Below are 25,584 nucleotides of genomic sequence, written 5' to 3'. Positions count from 1 at the left end.
CACATCATTCAAGTGGATGCTGCACACTGGTTGTGGAGTAGAGAGACCCCCCTCATGATTGTTAAGCACTTTGGGTGTATGCCATGCAAAATAAATGTGCTATATAAATATACATTACTTACTTGCTATCATATTTTTTACTATAATGCATTTGAATTTTCACCCAGGAATCTCAGGACTTTTTATTTATTTATTTATTTGTTTTTAAACACTATATATTTAGAGAAAAAGGCGACGCAGTGGCACAGTGGGTAGCACGTTCGCCTCACAGCAAGAAGGTCGCTGGTTCGATCCTCGGCTCAGTTGGCATTTCTGTGTGGAGTTTGCATGTTCTTCTTGCGCTCGCGAGGGTTTCCTCCGGGTGCTCCGGTTTCCCCCACAGTCCAAAGACATGTGGTACAGGTGAATTGAGTAGGCTAAATTGACTGTAGTGTGTGTGTGTGTGTGTGTGTGTGTGTGTGTGTGTGTGTGTGTGTGTGTATGTTTTAGCAAAGCAAATGTAATTAAGTACGTTGCATAAACACCTGAGGATTAATGTTTATAATACTGGGTTATTAAGGGACATGTGTATTCTGTACAGTTTTTTTAATATACAGTCGAAGTCAGAATTATTAGCCCCCTGACTTATTAGCCCCCCTGTTTATTTTTTTCCCCAAATTTCTGTTTAATGGAGGGAAGATTGTTTCCGCACATTTCTAAGCATTATAGTTTTAGAAACCTGAAGTTTTAGAAACTGATTTATTTTATCTTTGCCATGATGACTGTAAATAACTATTTATTTATACAACATGTAAGTCATTTACACGCTAGAGATACATAATCATACTCAAAAACAATATAAAATTAATCTGTTTGCAAAAACAAGCTACTCTTCCGTTGAACAGTATTTGTAGTGTGTGTTTAGGGGAAATAACAATATCCATCTGGAAGGACAACTGACCTCTCTTCTATCCATTAAGCATCCTTCCTTTTGTTTACACGCATCTATTTCTCAAGCATTTCTCAGAAAAAAATGTGCATTTGTCTGAACACATGGTTGTGTCAGTGCCATGATAATAAATCAGCATGTGAATGTGTGTTGGCTGGTTCTTCCGGTGCGCACATTTTTCTGTGTGCGAGTGTGTGGCTAAACGTTACCTGTGTTACACTGCATATCCTGTATCTTTTACACCTCCTGACAGCCAAGCCAGCAGGAGTCGTGACCTCTGGCTTTATCTTCAGCTTTCATCTACTTCTTATTCATTCACGGTGTCTCCCTGCCAGGACATTTCTCTCTCTTTGCCTCTGTCTTTCCTTCAGTGGTTCACCAGGCAATGTCAACAACACCCAGGAGCCGTAGGGTAAAGGGTCATGGGTCGGGACCCCCAAGTCAAGGCGATGCAGGAGTGACCGCTGACTTTTTCCTTCTTTCTTTTTTTTGCTCAACTGCTGACAGCGTCAGATGACTGTTGTTTGAAATCTGACAACAATTAAAACGCCCTTAACAAGCCATCTGATTTCCCACGAGCCTCACATCAATACCAACGTCTCCTTAGTTAGCACATATTTATTCATTTATTCAATTATGCATTCACCTATTGACTCATTTCGGGTGCAAATGTTTCCGATTGTTTTTGCATGTGTGTGTGAATAAGTGTGTGCCCTCCCACCCCTTCATGCATGAATAAGTATGGATGTGTGTGGTGTCAGCAGGTTGGAATATATTAGAAAGATTGAGTGTTAACAGCTTATTCCCATAACAACTGTTCATCAATAAGACAACATGAGGACAATTGTCTGGATGCATTACTGCTTTAACTTGAGCTTCTTGATTGGGGGAAAAAAACGCTCGATTTCCCAAAGTCAGCAGTAAAATCAGTCAGTAAAATATGGACTAAACCATCCCTTGGTTACTTTTGTATACCACTGGGTCATAGATTTAATTAAATATGTAACCCTGCATTTGGGTTTGTCTTTATTTTTGCCACATTTTTTTGCACAGGTGTTGCCCAAATTATGTTTAAACGATCACACTTTACAATAAGGTTTCATTAGTAAATGTATTCACTTAAATGAACTAATAATAAGCAATACTTGTACAGCATTTATTAATCATAATTCAACATTTACTAATGCATTATTAAACTCCAAAAATGCTTGTTAACTTCAGTTAATGCACCATGAGTTAACATTAACTAATGAACTACTGTTAACTAACTTGAACAAATATTGTTACAAATATATTGTTCATTGTTCGTTTATGATAGTAAATGCATTAACTAACATTAACTTATCTTAAAGATAAAAAAATAAAACATTAAAAACAGAATACTGTAAAGAGGGAAGATAACCATGTTTGCACCATCATGTTTTAGTTCAATGAAACAGACATTTGCTGACTTTGGTTGTTTTAGGTATAATTCTTGCTGTTAATAAACAATTTAACTAGGCCTCATTAAGATCCTACATTTCTGCTTAATAATTATTACGGTTATAGTTGGGTTTAGTTATTGAGTATAGGTATCTAGAATATGATCATGCAGAGAATGTACTTAATAAGTACTGCGCTAATAAACAGTCAATATCATAACGATAGGAAGAAGTCGCTAGGTAACAGAGAGAATTGGTAGAACTTAAAATAAAGTGTTGCCAGAAGTTAAAATAAAACTACACTCTCAGAATATACTAGTATATATACTTTCGAGGTACCAATATGAACCATTCAAGTACAAATATGTATCTTTTCAAAAGGTACCACCCCAGTGAGAGCTTGTATACCTTTATTTCTGAGAGTGTGACTTATATGATTTCTGAAAAAATAGCAACTTGTTTTGTACATTGATGCCCCTAATTGTTTTTTAATTGGATGGGATGTTGCTTTTTTAGTTAGGTCACATACACATTACTCTTGCTCATATGACAGATGCTCTATTGCACAAAGAGTGGATTGGTAAATCTTTTTTGAATTTTGTATTATCTATTTATAAATATATATATATATATATATATATATATATATATATATATATATATATATATATATATATATATATATATATATATATATATATATATTTCCTCTTTACTATATATTATTTATTATATATACTATCTATAGTAACTCAACTCCAATTTGGTTAAAATGGACAAACAAAACCATTAGCTTAAATCATTTAATTCTTAACCCAGCGGTTGGATTTGTCAATATTTTGCCAAAATGTGGGTAAAAGGAGGTAAGAGGTCTCATTCATTCATTCATTCATTCATTCATTCGCTTGGTTATTTGTTTTTGTACAATGCATCCAGAAAGTACTTACAGCGCTTCACTTTTTTATGTTACAGCCTTATTCCAAAATGTAATAAATTATTTAATTTCCTCAAAATTCTACACACAATACCCCATAATGACAATGTAAAAACATCTCCTAATGTAATGCCTGGCATGCACACTAAAGTGTTATATTTCAGCCGCATTAGACCAGAGAATTTTGTTTCCTATAGTCTGAGAGTCCTTCAGAAGCCTTTGGCAAATTCCAGGTGGTGATTGGCTTCTTCTTGCCACTCTACCATACAGGCCTGATTGGTGGATTGCTGCACAGATGGTTGTCCTTCTGTAGGGTTCTCCTCTCTCCACAGAAGAATGCTGAAGCTCAGACAGAGTGACCATTTGGTTATTGATCAACTCCCTGACTAAAGCCCTTTCTCCCACGATCACTCAGCTTAGATGGCCAGCCAGCTCTAGGTAGAGTCTTGGTGGTTCCAAACATCTTCCACTTATGGATGATGGAGGCCACTGTACTTATTGGAACTTTCAGAGCAGCAGAAATTTTTCTGCAACCATCTCCAGCCTTGTGCCTCAAGACAATCCTGTCCCGGGGGTCTACAGACAATTCCTTTGTCTGGCATGCACTGTCAACCCTGGGATCTTATATAGACAGGTGTTTGCCTTTTCAAATCATGTCCAATCAACTATATTTACCACAGGTCAACTCCAATTAAGCTGCTGAAACATCTCAAGAATGATCAGTGGTAACAGAATGTACCTGAGCTCAATTTAGAGCTTCACGGCAAAGGCTGTGAATACTTATGCACATGTGATTTGTCAGCTTTTTTATTTTTTTAAAATTTGCAACAATTTCAAAAAATCTTTTTTTCACATTGTTATTATGGGCTATTGCGTGTAGAATGTTGAGGAAATAAACAAATTTAGTCTATTTTGAAATAAAAAAAGTAACTCATAAAGGTTTAAAACCCACATGTGGGAGAGAAAATAATGAGTTCATTTATGTTTTTTTGCGTGAACTATCCCTTTTAAAAAGCAGCTCATTCAAAGCGTGGTTCTCAATCCAAAACCATCGCTCTTGGTTTTCTCAATTCCCAGTTAGTCCTCATGAGTGTGGTAGTAGTGTTTTTGAGATGTTTACCAGCTGAAGTCATCTTGTAGATGCGGTGTGGTTGCTGGCTCTTGTTTGCGATGCGCTTTTTACGTGATGTTTTAGTTTTTTTGAATCCGACCACCATCCACTTCCTAATCCATTTTCCTTCACTTTTTTCATTTGCAGCTTATTCTAATGTATATACAGCTGAAGTCAGAATTATTAGCCCCTCTTTGATTTTTAAAAAAATATATTTTCTAAAGGATGACAAAGAGAAACTGCCACAGAATGTCTGATAATATTTTTTAATTTTAAGTTTTAATTTTTTTTTTAAAACCATTTTAAGGTCAAAATTATTAGCCTCTTTAAGCTATTTTTTGGTAGTCTACATAACAAACCATCGTTATACAATAACTTGCCTAATTACCCTAAGCTGCCTAGTTAACCTAATTAAGCCTTTAATTGTCACTTTATATGAGGCTGTATAGAAGTGTCTTGGAAAATATCTAGTAAAATGTTATTTACATTCATCATGGAAAAGATAGAATAAATCAGTTATTAGAAATGAGTTATTAAAACTATTATGTTTAGAAATGTGTTGAAAAAACTATTCTCTTTGTTAAACAGAAATTGGGGGAAAAAATAAAATAATTCAAAAACATATTACTTACTGTTTCAACTGTGTATTTACAATGAAACCTAATTCGATTTAGCTATTTGGGGGTTGTTTTGGTTCTGTGTTTTGAAGATATTTTGAAGAAAGCTGGAAATCTGTAATCATTGACTAGCTAGTATTTGTTTTTCCTACTATAAAAGTCAATGGTTCCAATATTTTAGCTTTGTATTTAACAAAAGAAAGTAACCCCTGAATGTTTTTATGTGATAATGAGTAAATCCTACTTTTTGAGTGAACTACACCTTTAAGAACTGAAAGCTTTCATTACGTGAGCCAGACGCTGCCATTTAATCAGATGCTACTACTTGAACTTACGTCGGTGATTGTGTCATATAGATGTGCACTCATTTAAGGTCATAAATCTCATATAGAGAGCTCTAAGTTTTATTAGATGATACAGTCGAAATAGCATGTCTGTTTTTACTTTTTATTCAGTGTGACCGTGTTTGCCTCTACCCACTGACCTCTGTTCCATTCTGTCAGCAGCCTGGATCATGTAATGGTGAATAAGTACAAGGCTGATAACAGTCCTGTCTGTCTGTAAGAGTTGAATTAGAGAAGTGCTCATTTGCTCAAGCTTCTAATTATCCAGTCGCACCAAACCAAAGCAAACCACACCGAGGCGAGAGTTGAGTTTGAGGAGGCCTTTTCAAGCCGGGCCAGTGCGGCTGTGACTCACTGTGTTTGTGTGTGTGTCTGTGTGTGTGATTGTGCGTGTGTGTGCGTGTGTGTGTGTGTGTGTGTGTGTGTGTGTGTTTGCTCGTGTGTGCATATGTGAATGTTTTTTTTAAATGTAAATAATGTTTTTCATTAGGGAAACAGTACTGCATAAGCAGTATGTGAACTTGATAACGTTCTACTTCGATCAGGATTGTACTTGAAAATACTGTAGTTTCTAAAAACCGCTGGTCAAAAGTAGGATTTTTATTGTGTTTGAATAATTGATAGCAGTTGATAATTGATAACAGTTGATAAAAAAAATAAGTGCTTATCTTTTAGAATATTTTTAGAATTGTAAAATATCTTATCTTTTTATCTTTTTTTATTCTAACAGTTCATTCATTGTACATCATTCGTTCATTCATTAAAATGGCTTATTAATAAAAATAATAACAACAACATAGTAATAACATAATGATAATAACACAATAATAATAATAACAACAACAACAATAATAATATACACCCTGTCCTAATATAATACAAAACTGTTCAAAATAGTAACATGTTTGTTTTTATTTTAAATTGAACAAAATATTGATGATACTTACACCAGTTATTCTATATTTTTTCATTGATTTTATATAAAATTATTAAATTAATCATCATTATCATCATCATATTTATGTAATACAACATTGTCAATTTTAATTAAAATTTATTTACTATTCTTTTAATAATAATTTAGTATTAAAGATAAATAAGTAGTACTTTATAATTTATTCGAATAATGTAAAATAAGAATGTTTATTTATATTACAAATTATTTAAATAATTAATAAATTATTTAATAATGCTAATATTAATTATGTACAGCTTTTAAAATGTCTTATTTAATTAAATACTACTACTACAACTACTAATAATAGCAATAAATTATCTACATTTACCAAATGTATTTAAAATGTTTTTGAGTGAGAATAAGTATGTAGGTTTATATTATGCATATTATAATCTTTTAATACTAATTATAATAATTTTGGTTTATTTGATTTATGTCAGCATAATTTTATTATTGCTGAGATATTATTGATAATATTATTAATATTATTAGATTTTATTTATAAATTTATTTTTAGTAGTAGTACCAGTATTATTACTAGTGTTAAAGTCACTAGCGATCTAGCTTCTGCAGATCACTGGAGAACCTTCACTTTCACTCGAACTACAATCCCATCTACAAATGGACTACAAATCCTGTCATGCACCTAACACACAACTGTTCCAGATTTCCACTGATTACACACACAGCTGGTAACTCATAATGGACTGATATCCTGGACTATTTATACACTACACTTACACACACACAGTGCTGAGCTTTTGTTAATTTGTACACATTACGAAGCGTTTACTTTACTTTATTTTTCCTTTTCAATTGAACAATATTGACTAATTTTATAGAATACAGCAGCAGGATTATTTATAAATCATGTTTAAATTCAAGAGTGTTATGGTTGATGGACAAGCTCAACAGACTGTAATGCTAAGAGATTTCCTCTGTAGATATTATAAGCACATGCAGGAAACAGGTGTTGCACATATTGAAGAGCTCCTGGAGTGATATTGGAGATAAGATGCCATGTTAAGATACTGATTGATTACTAACAGAAGATCTATGACACACACTTTACTCCAGATCAATGCACTTATCGAGTGTTAGTGAACACGTCTGTCCATCTATTGATCTCAGACTCTGACTGCTCGTGCGTTTAAAATCAACACCCTGTCAGACAAGACTCTTTGTTCAAACAGACACAAAAACACACACGCACATTTTGTCTCTCACATACACATACAAGCATAAAGTAATTTATATTTTGGCACAGTACTGCTTAAAATGTTGGAGCTTATAGGATTATTGATAAACAAATTTGGTAGTTCTTTAGTTTTAGCAACAATTCACACTATTAATTACTGGCTTTTCCCTGCCTATTTAGGTATTAACTGTAACTGTATTTTTTTGTACCTATAAAGGTATAGTCTTGTTCAGCATCCCTAATCCTACCCAACAACTACACCTAACTACTACTTTACTTGCTATTAATAAGTAGATAATTGGTGGTTTATTGAGCTAATAATCTTAGTTAATTGTGTGTAGACATTTAATTATGCATAAAAATAAAGTGACAAAAATAACAAACAAAAAATTATTGAATATAAATAAATATATTATAATTTGAATAATGTAAAATATTAAATACATGTTATACACAAAATAATATACAGATTTTTATTTTTTATAAAAAATATATAAATATTTTTTCTTATTGAAATACTACTACTAGTAGTTACTCGTACTAGTACTAGTTACTAGTAGTAGTAACTATATAATAATAACAGAAATAAATTAAATACGTTTAAAATTTGTATTTGAAATATTTTATCATGTTTATGAGTGATATAGAACAAATATGAATATTAATATTCCACATGTAATATTTAATGAGTTTCATACTAATTATAATATACAGTTTATTTGATTTATGCAGTCGTGATTTTTTATTATTGCTATTTTTATTTACAAAAAAAATAAATAAATAAAGAAGTATTTAAAAAATGATTTTAAAAAAAGTATATAGCCATGTTGTTTTAAAACCTTGTTGTTATTGCAACCAGGACTTCCTGGCACAATTAAAAAATTTTGCTATTAAATTTATTTTAAAGGGCACCTATTTTACCCACTTTTCAAGATTTAAAATAAGACTTTTGTGTCTCCAGAATGTGTCTGTGAAGTTTAACTCAAAATACCCATCAGAATATTTATTATATCTTTTTAAATTTGTGAAACTTGAGCTTAGGGCATTGTAGCTGTTTTTTTTTTTGTTTTTTTTTTTTGTTTTTTTTGCCTGTGCCTTTAATGCAAATGAACTGGTTCTTCCCACCCACCGTTCCCACCTGCGTGTCAGAGTCACTGTGAACTCTGTATTTTTCTGATGCGTGTAGCCTTCACATAGATAAACGGCACAGTGACAGACAAGAATGAAGCAGATCCGTCTTACAGTAAGACCTTTCCTAACTGTTATTTGATATATTTGTGTGGAGGTTATTCAAGCCTATCTCCTTTCTGTTTAGCTTTGCACTGTTTTTGCATGGCAAATGTGATACATGTTAATATCCACTGCAGTATGGACATCCGTTATGATAATGTACAAAATAAACCTGATTTAACGTCCACAAACTGGGATTAAATCGTCTTCGTTTATAATTACTGACACTATGCAGCTGTGGTGATGAATTACATATGATTTTACTGTCTTTATTACAAACATGACTGTTTTGAAAATGTTTTACACTTGTAAAACTCATTCTTGACGTGGAGATAATATGACATGATTATACGCATCACTACAGAGAAATCTTTAAATCAACTCGGTGGGCGGAGAAAGTGCACTTCTATGTCATGTTGCGGTGGGCCTCAAAATGGGAGGGATATGCATCCTATTTTAATGTCAGGAAATTTAACAAAGAGACTTTTTGTCTTTATATCACCCCAATATGCAACCCGGGCTCATAGTGGAAACGTAGTCCCGCGGACGTTTCTGCGGGCTGCGAGATACGTCCCGGGAGGTACGTATTAGAGCGTTTTTTGTTTTCGCGGATCCGCGAGAGGCCGCTGTGCGCGCTTTTTCGCGTCTCGGGCGCCTCTCGGGAGCACGAGCTGTTTGCGCCCGTGCTGTTCTCGCGCGAAAAGCCGCCGGATCGGCCGCCCCAGCCGCCCCAGCCGTCCCTCCTCTTCTTCCTCCTCCTCCTCCTTCCCTAACCCTGAGCGACGGTTTGCAAAAGCCGTCCAGAAAAAAAAAAGCAAAAGCCCTCGTCTTCGATTTCGACCGCGTTTTTTCGGATCCCGCTGCATTCTCTTCCTTATTTTTCGGATTCCGTTTTTTATCTAACCTGATTTCTGGAGCCGCTGTTCCCAGGACTCGATCCCGGTCGTCGTCCCCGCGGCCGGCTCCTCCTCCGGGACCTCCGCTCCGCCGACGCAATGCTGTAAGCTAAGCGGACAAACTGGTTGCATCGGGAAAGCCCTCCACTCGGAGGCAAGCCGTCGGCCGGCGAGCGCGAAGAGGAGGAGCGGAGCGGCGCCACACCGCCCTGCAGCGTTCGCTCGAAAAAAACTAAACGCATCCGTACATACCTCCGGCCACGTAAATCGCGGTCTCCAGAAACGTCCGCGGGGCTACGTTTCCAGAATGAGCTTGGGTTGCCAATATGACTGTGGACACATACACCTACACACAGTTCTGTCCAAACTGCTTACATAAGATAATTTTCATCATGGGTTCCTTTTAAAAAATGACTAAATGTTATAGATCGGCTGAATTTCTTTTGGTGTCTTAAATTTTAAAACCTGGTAAATTACCAGAGATTTAAGGTGATTCAATGCAAATAGTGAGCTAACTGTTATATTGTGCCTATTTGTACTGGTTTTTAAAGCTGTCAGAAAAAAAGGTTTTAAGCCTCTAACTCTAGGTTTATTAAAATATCTAAATATCCTTTCATGATTTTTATTCTAAATTGACATTTCTAATCTTCATTTGTAAAGCCCCAATCCACCACTCAATATAATTAATGTCTAGTAATTCCAGCTATGCACATGCACACGGTCATTTCCTTAAGCAGGAACTTCAATGCAGTGACATCACAGCTGTTTGCTGGCCTTTCTGATCTTAAACTCTCCCTCTCTCTCTTTCTCACACACACACACACACACATTCAAAACGGAGTGAAGGCAGCAGCAGAGCACAATACCATGAATTCACAACACATGAACTTTTAGCATACAGATGCACAATCACTTGCAATCAAACGAGCCTCATATGCTGCTGTAACCTCTACGTCTGATTAGGGGTGGGTGTCTATTTAGGGTCTGCATTCATAAATATTCTTAAGAGTCCTTTTAAAGATCTTAAAACATATAAAGTAAGAGTATTAGCTTAACAGTTAATCAAAATAAATTCGAAAGCAAATTCGAGAACACTTATTTTGAGGAGGCGGGGCTGACACCATTGTAATGTATGACACAGTCTTTTTAACACTATGGGAGCATTTACACAACAACGTTTTCAACCAAAAGCTGAAAACATTTTATGTGCTTTACCTGTTCATATATAAGACAACAGCGTTTTTGGGTCTGAAAACGTCTAAATCTAATTCAAAATGGAAGATATTGAAAACAAACAGGACTTTAGAGTGTGACCAGTTTGGTTGCATGTCTAATTTTTCAATGGTGAGACTAAAAAAATATGAGGTTCCACCAATGCATGTGTTATAATCCCAAGTGATCTAGCAGTTGCAGATCATTGGAGACCTAACATTTTGCCACTGAAATAAACTACAACTCCCATCATGCACCTCACATGTTACGGAACGGTTCTTTTCAGTACGCTTTTATGGCCGTTTCCACTGTCAAAGGTATCTAAAAGTGAACCATACTTTACTACTTATTGGATACCCTTTGCAAGGGGTACCTAACACAACAAAAGGGTACCTAAGAGCAGAGCTAGAATTGCAACTGACGCTATTGGTTTACAGAGATACATCACTCGTCATGCAACAAGCAAGAATGAAAACAAAGCAACCACCATGCTTTAAGTACACAGCTGATATATAACACAGTAATAATGTATACATATAACAACATACCTTGTCGTTGTCTTGTTGAATAGCCACAAAGCCAAGAAGAAGAGCAGAATCTACCCTGTCACTTTTTTTTTTTTTTTTACATGGACGTCTTGCGCTCTCTGCGCATCTAAATCTGAAATAACGAACTTGATATCGCGCGCGTGATTATTGAATCGCTTCTGACATTCGATCCTGTCCGAAATTAAAAAAACGTGAGACTGACGCACGAAAAAACAAAGGAGAAGCTTAAAAAAACAAAGGAGCAAATGATTCTTTCAGCAACCATGAACAAACTGCCACGTTTAACTATTATCATCACTTTTTGGACTGTTATGACTATTATGCAGTTATAATCAAATCATATTCATAAAAAGGATAGTAATGAACATTTATACACAAGTGTTTATGTGTAAAGCATCTGTTTCGTAAGAAGTGCTTGTTATATGATATGTGAATGACCCGTACAGCTTTACTGTGACATTTTCTCGAGAGAGAATGACGTTGACTAAAACTTTTTGTCGTACACCTTCGTACATGTCGTAAACATCTGTTGTTAGTACCCTTTTAGCAGTGCAAACGCAAACCTGATAAAGGTGACCCGTACCAACCCGTACCCTACCATAATGTTCCACTCATCTGATTGGTTGTCCAAGAAGGTAAAAAAGCAATGTGTTTGCACTTTGAAATTAATTTTACCCTATTTGCGTGCACACTTTTTTTTTATAATCATAATTTACAATTATTAATAAATAAAATGTGATCAACACAGACAACATCAAACACACATGCGCACGTGTGGAAGTTGCTGGTGTGTTTTGTGTCTTCAGCTCAGTAACCTGTGACTCCTCGTCCTGCAGAAGGAAGTCGTCCCCACAGGCACAGGAAGTGGCCTGGCGGGTCACAGGAGGTCAGTCAGGTCAGGCTGTGCTGATAGATGCTTGATGGCTGCTTATTAGGCGCTGTAATGATTACTAAATCTGGCTTGTCTCCCTGGCGCCTTGCACTGGGAAGACTTCACTTGACTTAACATGCCACAATCTTAACATGCCAGAGTCACTGACAACCAAACACATATGCTCTGCTTCTAAGTTTAGTTTAGCATCGAAGCTCATTGATATATCGTTTTGTGGACATTATATATTTCGGTCATAAGTCAGTAATAATTAATAGCAGTTTGTTTTAATTAAATATTTAAGAAATGTTATCATAATATCATAGGAGCTGCCTCAGATACACAGAATATAAAGTGTACAGAGTGCCCAGCATAAGTGAGTGCAAACCTTACAGACTCTTTTAATTGACTACTTTCTAGGGGATGCTATTCAATAAGATATTTGTTTACGTGCATTAGAATAGTCAGAACTAGAGCCTGGTACTGGAACTAGAGCCTGGAAACTGGTACTAATCTAACAAAATAAGTAAAATAAGTACACCCCAATTAATATGTTAGGGGAAATATTAAATACAATTTTATTTAAGAGAAAAAATCAAGAGAACCATAAAAAATATCAAAGCTAATCGAAATGTGTTTTTTTTTTTTTGCAACACCTCATTTGAATTTAAATGTATTATCATTTAATTCCTTCAGATCCATCCATCCATACATCCATCCACAATTCTGTTTGTCTCTCTATCCGTCCACCCCTCCCTCTATCCATTAATAATTCCATTTGTCTCTCCATCTATCCAACCATTCACCCATAATTCCGTTTGTCTCTCCACCAATCCATCCAAAATTCCATTTGTCTCTCCATGCCTCCATTCATCCATAATTCTGTTTGTCTTTCCATCCATCCATCCATCCATCCATGATTCTGTTTGTCTCTCCATCTATCTATCCATCCACCCATATTTCTGTTTGTCTCTTTTTCCATCCATCCATCCATCCATCCATCCATCCATCCATCCATCCATCCATCTATAATTAAATTAGTCTCTCCATCCATCCATTCATCCATCCATCCATCCACCCATCCATCCACCCATCCATCCATCCATCCATCCATCCATCCATCCATCCATAATTATGTCTGTTCATCCAACCACCCATGCATTCATCCATGCATCCATCCATCCATCAATCCATCCATCCATCCATCCATCCATAATTCCGTTTGTCTCTCCATCCATCCATCCATCCATCCATCATCCATCCATAATTCCATTTGTCTCACCATCCATCCATCCATCCATCCATCCATCATCCATCCATCCATCCATCCATCCATCCATCCATCCATCATCCATCCATCCATTCATCCATACATATGCATCCATAATTTTGTTTGTCCACCTATTCATCCATCCAAGCATCTATCCATCCATCCATAGTTCTGTTTGTTTTCATCCATCCATCCACCCATCCATCCATACATCCATCCACAATTCTGTTTGTCTCTCTATCCGTCCACCCCTCCCTCTATCCATTAATAATTCCATTTGTCTCTCCATCTATCCAACCATCCACCCATAATTCCGTTTGTCTCTCCACCAATCCATCCAAAATTCCATTTGTCTCTCCATGCCTCCATTCATCCATAATTATGTTTGTCTTTCCATCCATCCATCCATCCATCCATGATTCTGTTTGTCTCTCCATCTATCTATCCATCCACCCATATTTCTGTTTGTCTCTTTTTCCATCCATCCATCCATCCATCCATCCATCCATCTATAATTAAATTAGTCTCTCCATCCATCCATCCATCCATCCATCCATCCATCCATCCATCCATCCATCCATAATTATGTCTGTTCATCCAACCACCCATGCATTCATCCATGCATCCATCCATCCATCAATCCATCCATCCATCCATAATTCCGTTTGTCTCTCCATCCATCCATCCATCCATCCATCATCCATCCATAATTCCGTTTGTCTCACCATCCATCCATCCATCCATCCATCATCCATCCATCCATCCATCCATCATCCATCCATCCATTAATCCATACATATGCATCCATAATTTTGTTTGTCCACCTATTCATCCATCCAAGCATCTATCCATCCATCCATAGTTCTGTTTGTTTTCATCCATCCATCTACCCATCCATCCATCCATCCATCCATCCATCCAAGTCATTTATGCTGTGCACTGTTTTCATTGAATAAATATTGGATATATTCTTGGAATATAGTGAAAGTGTTAGATTATTATAATACTTTTATAGCATTTTAGCATTATTTGAACCTTAACAGTCCTTACTCACTTTAAGATTTGAAAATGATTGTTAATAAATCATGACAAAATTTCCATTTCTGCTTCAACTCTCCCTTGAAAAACTCAAAACTGAATTGTGAAGCGAGCGAACAGAAGGAAGACATTAAACGGCAGCCCTCAAACCAAAGGTCTTGCTGTTCCTGCATTTGAACCTGTGCTCACTAAAATAACTTACCATAAAATACATTTCAGCGACAGCTTAAGCAATAGCATAACTGTCCGTTCACAGCACTCCAGCAATCTGTTGTAAAGCAGAGCGTCTCTCAGCTCTACCACACAAACTGTCTTACACCTGCAAATCATTTCACTCCAACTTGTTTATTTAACTTTTTTTGAGTGCTACCAGTGTTTCCTCTGAACACAACTCTCCCTAGAGGAGACTCACGGCAATTAATGTGAACCACAAACACAAAGCCAACAAATTAGACCAGGGCACACACACACTCTTCCAGCATTTCAGAAGGGGAAAAAAGGTGCATAATGGAAGAACGATTTGGTGAAAAGGAAATGTGCAGTTATTCATTGTTTGATGTTGGAGCATTTCCGCCGCTGACAATCTGGTCTTTGTTACGATTTAGCAATTCATCACAAATGGACTTCAAGAAATCAAGTCAATTATTCCGCAACTGGAAAAACAATTGTGTGTTTAGGGATCTGCTCAGTTTTCCCTCTGGAGCCGATTAATTCTTTGCTAGAGCGGACGCGCACAGGCCTTCGTTTTACCACAGCGTCTCTTCAGAGCTAAAATGATTAAACTCTCTAATTTCAGATAAAAGAGCTCATTAGTTTGGGTAAAAACCATACGCACAGGATCACACAATTATTGGCACTCTGCCCTGATTTAACCTAACCTGGTTTTAGTTAATAGAGTGTAGTAATAGGGCCATCCCATTGAACAACTGAGACAAACTCCTCTGGTAATGAGCTTATCACTGCAATATCATTATGTAATGCGATTTGCATACAAGCAGAGGTCCAAATGGGAACAGAAATACTACAGGGAAATTAGGCACCATTTAACAGCGTGTGTGTGTGTGTTCACAATCCTGACTAGGGAACTTATAATATAAGGTTTGGTATTGTCATTCATTCATACAAATTATTTTAAACCTTTTTACGACAAATCATTTGGTCTATGATGTTTTGATTTAGCACATTATGAATTCAAAAGCCACATGTTGACAAAAACATACTGAATTGATAATTGTCTTTAAAAAATACAGTCGTGTTCATCACCTGTTAACTGTATGAAATGTAATGGCAGGTGTGTTTAATGTATTTAGTTTCGCAGTTTGATTGCTTTCATTTTAGTTTTATGTATTGACAACCCTAATTTATTGTTTATTTTACAGTAACATTTTAAAATGCTCAAAGAACAGATTTAACAGATTACGTCGTACAAATTATTTATCCTAAAGTATAATTTTCAATTTCTCCCTAATTCTTCTTGTTTCCTGCCTTTTAACAGCTCTAAGACAATTCAGAGTGTGTTATTGTAACGATTTAAGCAGCAATTTGGGGTTAAAATAAAAATAAAACAATTTAGCTAAAAAGTAATGCCCAAAAAATAATCTTATTAATAATATATATTATAATACTATCTTATATTTTGTTTTAAACAATACAGTAAATGTTAATAATAAATAATGATAATAATAATAACAAGGTTATAATCAACAGTGAAAACTTAAAATAATTAAAGGTGCTGTATTTCAGTTTTTGACTCTTCTAAAGCATGAATACCAGAATACGTTTGCAGATATTTAAGAAACATGCCAAGTGAACATTCTTGTTTATCTGAAAAACAATGCTGAAGTCAGATATGCTGCTTTGAAAATGTGTGTTACATGTGCTGGAATGTGTGCCGGAATGTTTGTCTTTGTTTTGGTTATTTTAAACCGCCCACTGCCATTTTAGCTAATTATATTTCAGCAAACCGCGTTGCCTTGTTGGAAAACCGCATGTTTCATTAATTTAGTCATTTAGAAAGGCTCTCAAAGCATGTGCCTGTGACTAAATAGCGACCTCCGTTGGACCGTAGCAGACTCCAAAATGAGAAGCAGATTCAGAGTTCCACATTGCAACCGCGTGTCGTAACAACAAGCTACATAATAAAATTGGTAGTAATAAGTAGTTTGGCTGTTTGCACAAGATGAAACACGACAGAAATTTAAATAAAGCCATTTAAAAGCACAGAATACGCACTCACTCATGAAATGGTGAGGTTTATAATCTAATTAATACATATTAAACCTCCTTAAGATTATTAAATGTAGATGCTGAATCAGTGTTGGTTTGCATTATTTCATTGTTCTAAAGTTCAATTTCAAACAGTTTATTTTATTTTTGAGATCTGAGGTGAATCATCTGCTGCTGCTTTTAGTAGTATGGAAGTAAATGTCATGTAAAAATGGCATTCAAATTCGCATTGTAAGCATTTAACTATTAATTAAGCACATGAGGTCTACCTGAGGTGATGAATGGTATGATATGGTATTCCTTCTATCCCGTGCCGTTGCTTTTATTTAGAACATGATTTAAATCAGCCTTCAGGCTTGATAAACAGACTCGCTCCTGTTGGTCAACAATCTGGCAACCTGTGGCACCTGTGGCAACCTGTGGCTGATCAAGGAATGCAAGACCTAGTTCAACTACTGGGTGTCAAACTTATTTACTGCACCTTTAAATGATTGATTGATTAATTGATTGATTGATTGATTAATTGATTGATTGATTGATTGATTGATTGATTGATTGATTGATTGATTGATTGATTGATTGATTGATTGATTGATTGATTGACAATCAATCGTTCTGTTGGTTGCTTCATTCATATAATTCAATTCAATTTTACTTGTATAACAGTTTTCACTACGATTATAGTTCCAAAGCAGCTTTACAAAAGCTGCACATCCTTACATTACACTCAAAATCAGAAAAGTTAAGGAGTTGTGTATAGGGTGGACAGTATATAGACATAGTTAATCTGCAGTTATACAGTATATATAGTGTCCTTCCAAAAAAATAAATAATTCATTCATTCACACCTTCGCCTTTGAAAAATTTGACTGGGCAAATACAGTAGGTAAGAGTTTAATGTGACCATTACCGCCACAGGATGTACCGCCACAGCTCTAAAAGAAAAAGAACGTGTTTTTTAGGTATGACCGCAGTTTGCGACTAGGCCGCCAGGTGGCACAAAGAATGGGATGCAAACGGACAGAAATAGATTATACATTAGCTGTAAATACTCTGCTACTTGTAAATAAAGATAAACAATGAAACAGCATTATAAGTCTTTGATTAATCATTAAAAAGACAACTAGGCTACATTTTTAAAAGGAATAAAGAATAACAAATAACCTTTGGGGTGAAGTGCTTAAGTCCACTATATGCTTCAGCACCAAAACACTAGTTGCAGTGAGGTTGTGTTGGTTTATTAAATGAATTAATAATAATCTAGCCTAAATAAAATGAAAGCGAAATATTCACTGTTTCATAGAAGCCTATATCAATTGAAGGAAGGATATTTCTGGTCACAATTTGACACAGAGGATTTGACAAACCAGCGCTGATGCTGTTCCGCCTATGTGCTGCCTGGGGCAATGTCATAAACTCAACATATAGGCAATTGATGATTTAGTGTAGGCTACAACCAACAAATCAACCTTTTTCCATTTTGTAAAATTATAGTTATTAATAGTTTTATATAATGTACATTTTAATAGCCTACATAGCCTAATCCACGAATCAAACCAATCCAAAGTTTTTCTTGATGTTTGCATAATGATAACTTTGCACTAAAACTAAACCACTGGCCCAATCATTAAAGGACCCATTAAGTGCTTAGAAATGTGCCTTTTTATTTACTGTTTGACATAATCTTAAACCAAACAAAAAGAAAAGATAGGACATAGTGTAGCTCTTCTCCTTAAAAAAAAAGGCCAATTGTTTTTTTTTTTTTAAGAACCACTCTGCCAGTGAGAGTGTTTGAGCTCAAATGCGTCAAATGTAAAGCGTCTTGAAAGGAGCTTGACTTGTCACACACTAGAAAGCATGTGATCGTGGAAGTATGAGGTGACATTATTAGGCGAAAGTGACAAACCTCAAGCTTTACATGTTTATATCAGGTGTATTTCTTCTTCTAAAAGCAAATTCTGGCACTGTTTTGGTGAGCACTTGCCTATAAAAATCCTACAAAAGAACAATTTTAGTACTAAGATCTAAAAAAAACGTAATTTTAATTTCATGCGACCTTTAAAAAGGAGTGTTATTTAGGGTGTTGAACCATGGTAGTATTTTATTTATAACTTTTATGTTATGATGTGGCCACTAAAGCAACTTCTGACCACTCATATCAGAGCTAAGAAAGCCAAAAAAGCAACCATTTTCATAAGGGGTTTTTGTTAAGTCACTAAAGAGAAAATGGTCTGATCAATGAACCTGTTTGCAAATATTTTAATCCAGAATCTCTCAATAGAGCCATTTAATGGTGGAGTTTTTGCCTGCAGGATGTGATTATCAGACTGAATGATGTCCAGTTTGAGACCAGCAGACTCTTCAGATCACTTCACACAGCGTCACACAAGCGTCTCCTTCCATCCGCACTACTTGCACAGAGACAGGCCTCTCTTTCTAAACCCCGATTAGCAGAATTCCCATCGGGATGTGGGATCGAGGACAGGAACGGGATCAAGGAGACAAGAGATGATCCCATTTTTCCCCCCAAATCCTGCCTCTCAGAGGAAATGAGGCGCAGCGCCACCTCTCACCTCCATGGTTTTGATGTGCCGCCCTGTTTGGACACTGTGGGCATTTATTTATTTTATAACTGATCCCGGTTCAGCTCCAGCTGGAGGGAATAAAGCAGATGGAATGTTTTGGAGTGTAAACAGACTGGAGCTCTTATAGACCAGAAGGTAGTGTCTATACCTCGACCCGTCCCGACTGCTGATCTGTGCTGAAAGGGGTCAGTTTGGGAAGTGACCTCGCTCCTTTTCAAACCACAAATAATGAGACGTGAAGCTCGTCAGCGATGGTTTATCAAGAGATCAAAAGATCTGCCCGTTCAGCGTCAGAATGTGCTGAATTCGATGTCTTTTCTGCATGTTGAATGAGTGTTTGTACAGCAGGAGTTGATACCTGGAGGGAGCAGTTTTCACATCACTCACGGTCCGCTGTGCTGTTTATTTATCTAGACGGTGTGTGTTATAAACACTGAGAATTTATGAGCACTTCCACTCTAGGCTTGTGTGTCTGTTTGGTTTGGAGCTTTTAGGCTTGTTCTGACAAAAAAAGGCCTTTAAAGTTGAGTCCAAAATATGAGTCATATTATTATTTTTTCTTCTGTTCAAAGTACACAAGATATGAAAAAAGGTTTGATTGTTAGAACTGAGATAGCAAGTCATACCCTTTTTATTTCAATGCAATTCACAATTAATGTTTTTTTAATCAAAACAACATTTGCAGGGAGACTTTGTCTAAAAATGTGGAAAAGTTAGAGAAAAAAACCGAAGCAGAGAGAAAATATTTTAGTTGATATTATAACTTTGTCTGACTTGATTGATTGATTTTGTGACGTATTATGACTTTAAAATACTTGGTAACACTTTATTTTGACAGTCTATTTGAGTATTAATAGACTGTCTGCTTAATATCTGTGGATACTGCTCCTTCAACAGACATTTAACTGACAATAAGAAACTTGACATGTACATGTCAACTTGCACTAACCCTAACCCCAATCTAACAGTCTACTTATAATCTAATAAGAATTAGTTGGCATGTAGATGCAATGCAACTTAAATTCAACAAATGGACCATCAATAAAGTATATAGTATATTTATTTTATTTTATTTGATGTATTGTTTTTGCTATTTTGACAAAAGAAAATGTAAAACATCAACCTCTCTAAAAAAATGAAAATAAACATTGTGCATTATGAAGTGAGCTTTACGCAGGTGAGTGGGCTTGACAAACCACCTGTAGAAACACTCGTCTCTAAAAAAACACTCCCCCTCCTAAATCTTGCACTTAATTCTCTGAGTACAAACAGTTTCTTTGTATAATTTGTTCTTCTTTTGTGCATTGTCTCAACTTGTTGAATCGCTGAATACCTCCTTATTTGTAAGTCGCTTTGGACGAAAGCACCTGCTAAATAACTAAATATAAATGTAAAATACATCACACTTTACTATTTTTTTTTGTTATTTTAATCAAGCATAAATATATAATTCAAAAATACCATTCAGCTTTTTTACGTTGGTCCCTAAATTTTTTAATAATATATGTTTACATAGGGTGACGCAGTGGCGCAATAGGTAGTGCTGTCACCTCACAGCAAGAAATTCATTGCTTCGAGCCTCGGCTGGGTCAGTTGGCGTTTCTGTGTGAAGTTTACATGTTCGCCCTGCGATCGCGTGGGTTTCCTCCGGTAGCTCCGGTTTCCCCAACAGTCCAAAGACATGCGGTACAGGTGAATTGGGTAAGTTAAATTGTCTGTAGTGGATGAATGTGTGTGAGTGAGTGTTTGTGGATGTTTCCCAGATGGGTTGCGGTTGGAAGGGCGTCCACTTCGTAAAAACATGCTGGATAATTTGGCGGTTCGATCCGCTGTGGCGACCCCAGATTGATAAAGGGACTAAGCCGACAAGAAAATGAATGAATTTTGCAGATATTATTTTTCAGTGCAGTTTACCAACAATTATATTATAGTCTAAAAATGCAGCATTAATATAGTAAATACATTACTTAAAATTTGTAACTGATCAAATTCATATAAGACAGTTAGTGATTTTCGATTTGGTAACGTTCATTTCAAGTCTTTTGAGTCGTTCATCGCGGAAAGGCAGAAGCCAATCATATGCCTTTAGAGCCGGAAAAAGAATTAATCCGTTCATCTATTGAGTCCTCTATCGGGTCTGAGTCATTTATTCCTCATGGGCCAATCCTATGCGTTTAGAGCCGGAAGGAAAATTGAACCGTCCATCTCTCGAGTCCTCTATCGGGTCGGAGTCATTCGTTCCTCACGGGCCAATCATATACGTTAAGAGCCGGAAAAAGTATTGATTCGTTCATCTCTCGAGTCCTCTATCAGGTCTGAGTCATTCGTTCCTCACGGGCCAATCATATGTGTTCAGAGCCGGAAAAATAATTAAATTAAAAGGTGAACTAATTATCATGACTCCTATCGACTCAGACTGTGTACATTGGTTAAGATTATATGTGACTGTCAGTGTAACGTGAACGAATCACTGACATTTGAAGACATGAAGAGGTGGGCAGAGCAAAGAGACAAAAATATATATAAAATAAGAGCAGGTAATCATTGAAGTATTATTTTCTCCTTCTTATAGTATTCTATTTATGACTTATTTGTCGTGTGATCAACCTTTTGGGCTAGTTGTAGATGTATTTGGAAGCAATTCGTAATATTTTAATAATATTTTGTCAAATTGAACCAAATGAACGAAATGACTTGAAAAAAGATTTGTTCATCTCTATGAATGAGACTCAAAGATCCGAGTCAGTAAAATGATCTGAACTTCCCATCACTAGTTAGCGACTCAAACCAGACATGAACTTATGCTGAAATAATCAAAACGCTTTTCCATCTGACAAGCCTCATATCCGACACATACCAAAAAATGCACGTCTGTGTACGAGACAAAAGGGTCAGTGACAATTTTCCCCTTCCTAAAACTCATTAAAATCAGTCAAATGGCCAGACTCCCTTGAGGTGCGAGAGTGCAGGAAAACCAGCATCCTCTACCTCAGCGTGGGCGTCTGTAGATTTTATTATATAATTTTACAGCGCCACTACTTGTTTTTTCCTTTCACCATCATTAGTAAGAGTGAGTTCAGCAAAGACGCACAGGACATGAAAACGAGGTGATAAAGCGGGAGTGTGGCGGAGTTTGTGTGTTCCTCCGTCTCTCTGTGTGCGAGAGGATGTTGGTTTAAAGCTGATATTCCCTCTGAGATTCCTTTACCTTAATAACAATGAGAGGAGTTTCTGGCCGCTTCCTTTGAGCTTTTATTGGGCATGAAAAAATACACACATACACACGCACACAGTGTGACAGGAACAAACTAGAACAGAGAGCCACGCGCTGAAAGACAACATCCACGGCTCCACAGAAAAAGAGAGAGAGAGAGAGAGAGAGAGAGAGAGAGCGGATACTCTCTTGGAGCTAATTTTGGCCAAACATTCTTACACACACACACACACACACACACACACACACATACAGAAACCTAAATGCTTCAGATGGTAAGAAAACTAATACTTTCTATCTACCTGTCTATCTGTCTGTCCGTCTGCCTGTCTGTCTGTCTGTCTGTCTGTCTGTCTGTCTATCTATATCTATCTATCTATCTATCTATCTATCTATCTATCTATCTATCTATCTATCTATCTATCTATCTATCTATCTATCTATCTATCTATCTATCTATCTATCTATCTATCTATCTATCTATCTATCTATCTATCTATCTATCTATCTATCTATCTATCTATCCCTGTCCATCTGTGTCTATCCATCCATTCATCAATCCATCTCATCCATTTCTCACAGCACTCTTTACATTTGCACAACAGTTAATACATTTCTCAAAACAATTAGTACAAACTGTAAAACCTCGCTGATAACCTGCAAAAGTGTGTCACTTGCTCAAAATGGATAGCTCATTCTTTAAAAGCAAGTACTGATGTAAATGAAAGTGTCAGCGTCATCAAAATGAAAAGTCCTGACAGCATTGTTTATGAACAAGATAGTCAAATGGCTTCGTCAAGTTTTCATTTGGACAGTTTACTCTGTTACTTTTTTTTCCTACAAAAAGTCAGATTTTGGTGAGAATGACTCCTGAAAATGCTCAACACAGCACTAGATACTATTTGCACCGCCATTTAAAAACTTAAGTTAGACATCACTGCATTTAGTGAGGTATCTGAGTACAAGACACTGAATATGTATGTTTCACATGTTTCACTGCATTTGCTCTTTGCAATTCTAATTTATTCACAGTGTTGTGCAAAAGAATAAATACACCCTTATTTACAACAAACATAAACATCTTTTGGGTAGAGCTGTGAACAACTGTAATCAATATTGCAGTACATATTGGAACTGAACCTTCAACATACACAGGTCTGTAAATCATTTATGAAAATTTTCAATTTCGAAGACATTTTCAGGAATTAATTTTTTTAATATATATATATATATTAAATAAGCTTGACAGATTTAGACAACTAGTTCAACATTTTTGTATGTAACAACTCAAATAATAAAATAAGGACTATTCATTTTATAATGAATGACTATTCAGCATTTTCAAGTTTAGTTAATTTTGAGTGACATGACATAAGCATGTGAAAATGTTATAAACAGCAGAGAGTTGAATGAAAGCAATTGATGCAAGTCCAAAAGCATTTGCAATCTGTTGGAAGGAATGAGAAACTGCTACTATGAGGTGCACAGATGACTATATGTTTTGAGAAATGCATTAACTGTTGTGCAAATGTAAATAGTGTTGTGAGAATTGCACCAAAGCGACTAAGAAAAACTGTAACATAACAATCTAGTTAAGTCTTTAAATTGCACTTTGAACTGAATACTTTACTTTCTTTATTGTCCACAAGTGGAAGCTTGATCACATCAGCGTTCGCATCACACATATCACTAAAAACAGGCAACACAAATACATTCAATATCACCAAATAAATCACATTAAAAACGGTAACACTTTATTTCAATGGTTCAATAGAGTATTAGTAGACTGTCTGCTTAATATTTATTGATACTGCTCCTTCAACACATTTTACTGACTAAAAGAAACTTTGCAAGTACACCCTGACCCCAACCTACCAGCTTATAATCTAATGAGAATTAGTTGGCATGTAGATGCAATATAACTTAAATTCAACAAACGGACCATCAAAATAAAGTGTGACCTAAAGAGCTCAATTAAACCCTATTCATATTTAAAAACCCAGTTTTTAAAATTCTAATGCAGTCAGCACAAAGGACATTTGATACACATTTTTCTTTACTTGAGATTGCCTAAAACGTCCTTTTGATGGCAAAAGCTGAAATTGTATATTTAATGGATGGAACAATCTTCAGTAATGACATGTGCTTTGTTTAATACCCATTAGATGAACTTCATTTAGTTGTCTTTCTTCTTTACCTAGAATTGCATTGACAATTTTTCCTCCTAGATACAGTTTTTGTTTTTCTTTAATGGGAAACAGTCCATACCATGCAATCATGTTTAACACTTTCATCCAAATTTTTGTATACCATCTCCAGAATATTTTGACTCTCACTTTAAACTGAATACTAGTGTCTTATAGGTTCAAAATAAAAGATTATGTAGTGTCATCAATGCAAAGTCAAAAGCAATGAGTTATTAGAAATTAGTTAGTAAAACTATTATGTTCAAAAAGTGTTTAAAAAAAAAACTAAAATCAATTTTGAAAACAATTGCAGTGCTTTATATGGAAAATTTTAAAGATTCCTTGAAAAGCAGAAGATACAAAAGAGAACAGTATTTGTTTTTAAAATAATAGTTTTTAGTAGCGTACAATTCCTCACAGACATTTTAAAATTTACTTTTTAGCCACTAAGCAAACGTAGTAAAGGATTTTCAGCCAACATTACATAACATACAATGATTACAAGTCAGAAATAGAACGAAACCATCATGACTGCCTCCAACATTTCTTCAGCTGGAGGACTGACAGTCTGTATACTTCTGCCAAATCCCTGTCAAAATGTTTGGACATTAGTGGTTTCAGAAAGCCTCACTGTCAACCCAGTGAGTCTGTACCTGTAACAGTATGGAAAACCCCTTTAAGACTTCTTTTTTTCCCTCCATCACAGCCTGTTCTTGCAATCATACATACGTTCATTCATGCTCAGGCGTAACTAAAGGTCTGGCTCCACTCGACACATGAGTAGAGCTCACCGTCAT

General features: G+C 35.8%; 1 long non-coding RNA gene across 2 annotated transcripts in view; it reads left to right on the top strand.

The window, feature by feature from the left end:
- LOC141379355 (uncharacterized) overlaps positions 1-19,842 on the top strand; it is a 70,577-nt gene extending 50,735 nt beyond the window's left edge. For both annotated transcript variants that reach the window (XR_012395904.1, XR_012395905.1), the window contains exon 3: positions 19,115-19,842. This is a non-coding gene — a long non-coding RNA (uncharacterized lncRNA). The remainder of the gene's footprint in view (positions 1-19,114) is intronic.
- The last annotated feature ends 5,742 nt before the right edge of the window (positions 19,843-25,584 follow it).

This window comes from Danio rerio, chromosome 20 (assembly GCF_049306965.1).
Source record: "Danio rerio strain Tuebingen ecotype United States chromosome 20, GRCz12tu, whole genome shotgun sequence".
In the NCBI taxonomy this organism is placed as follows: domain Eukaryota; kingdom Metazoa; phylum Chordata; class Actinopteri; order Cypriniformes; family Danionidae; genus Danio; species Danio rerio.
This window is presented reverse-complemented; position numbering and strand designations above follow the sequence as displayed.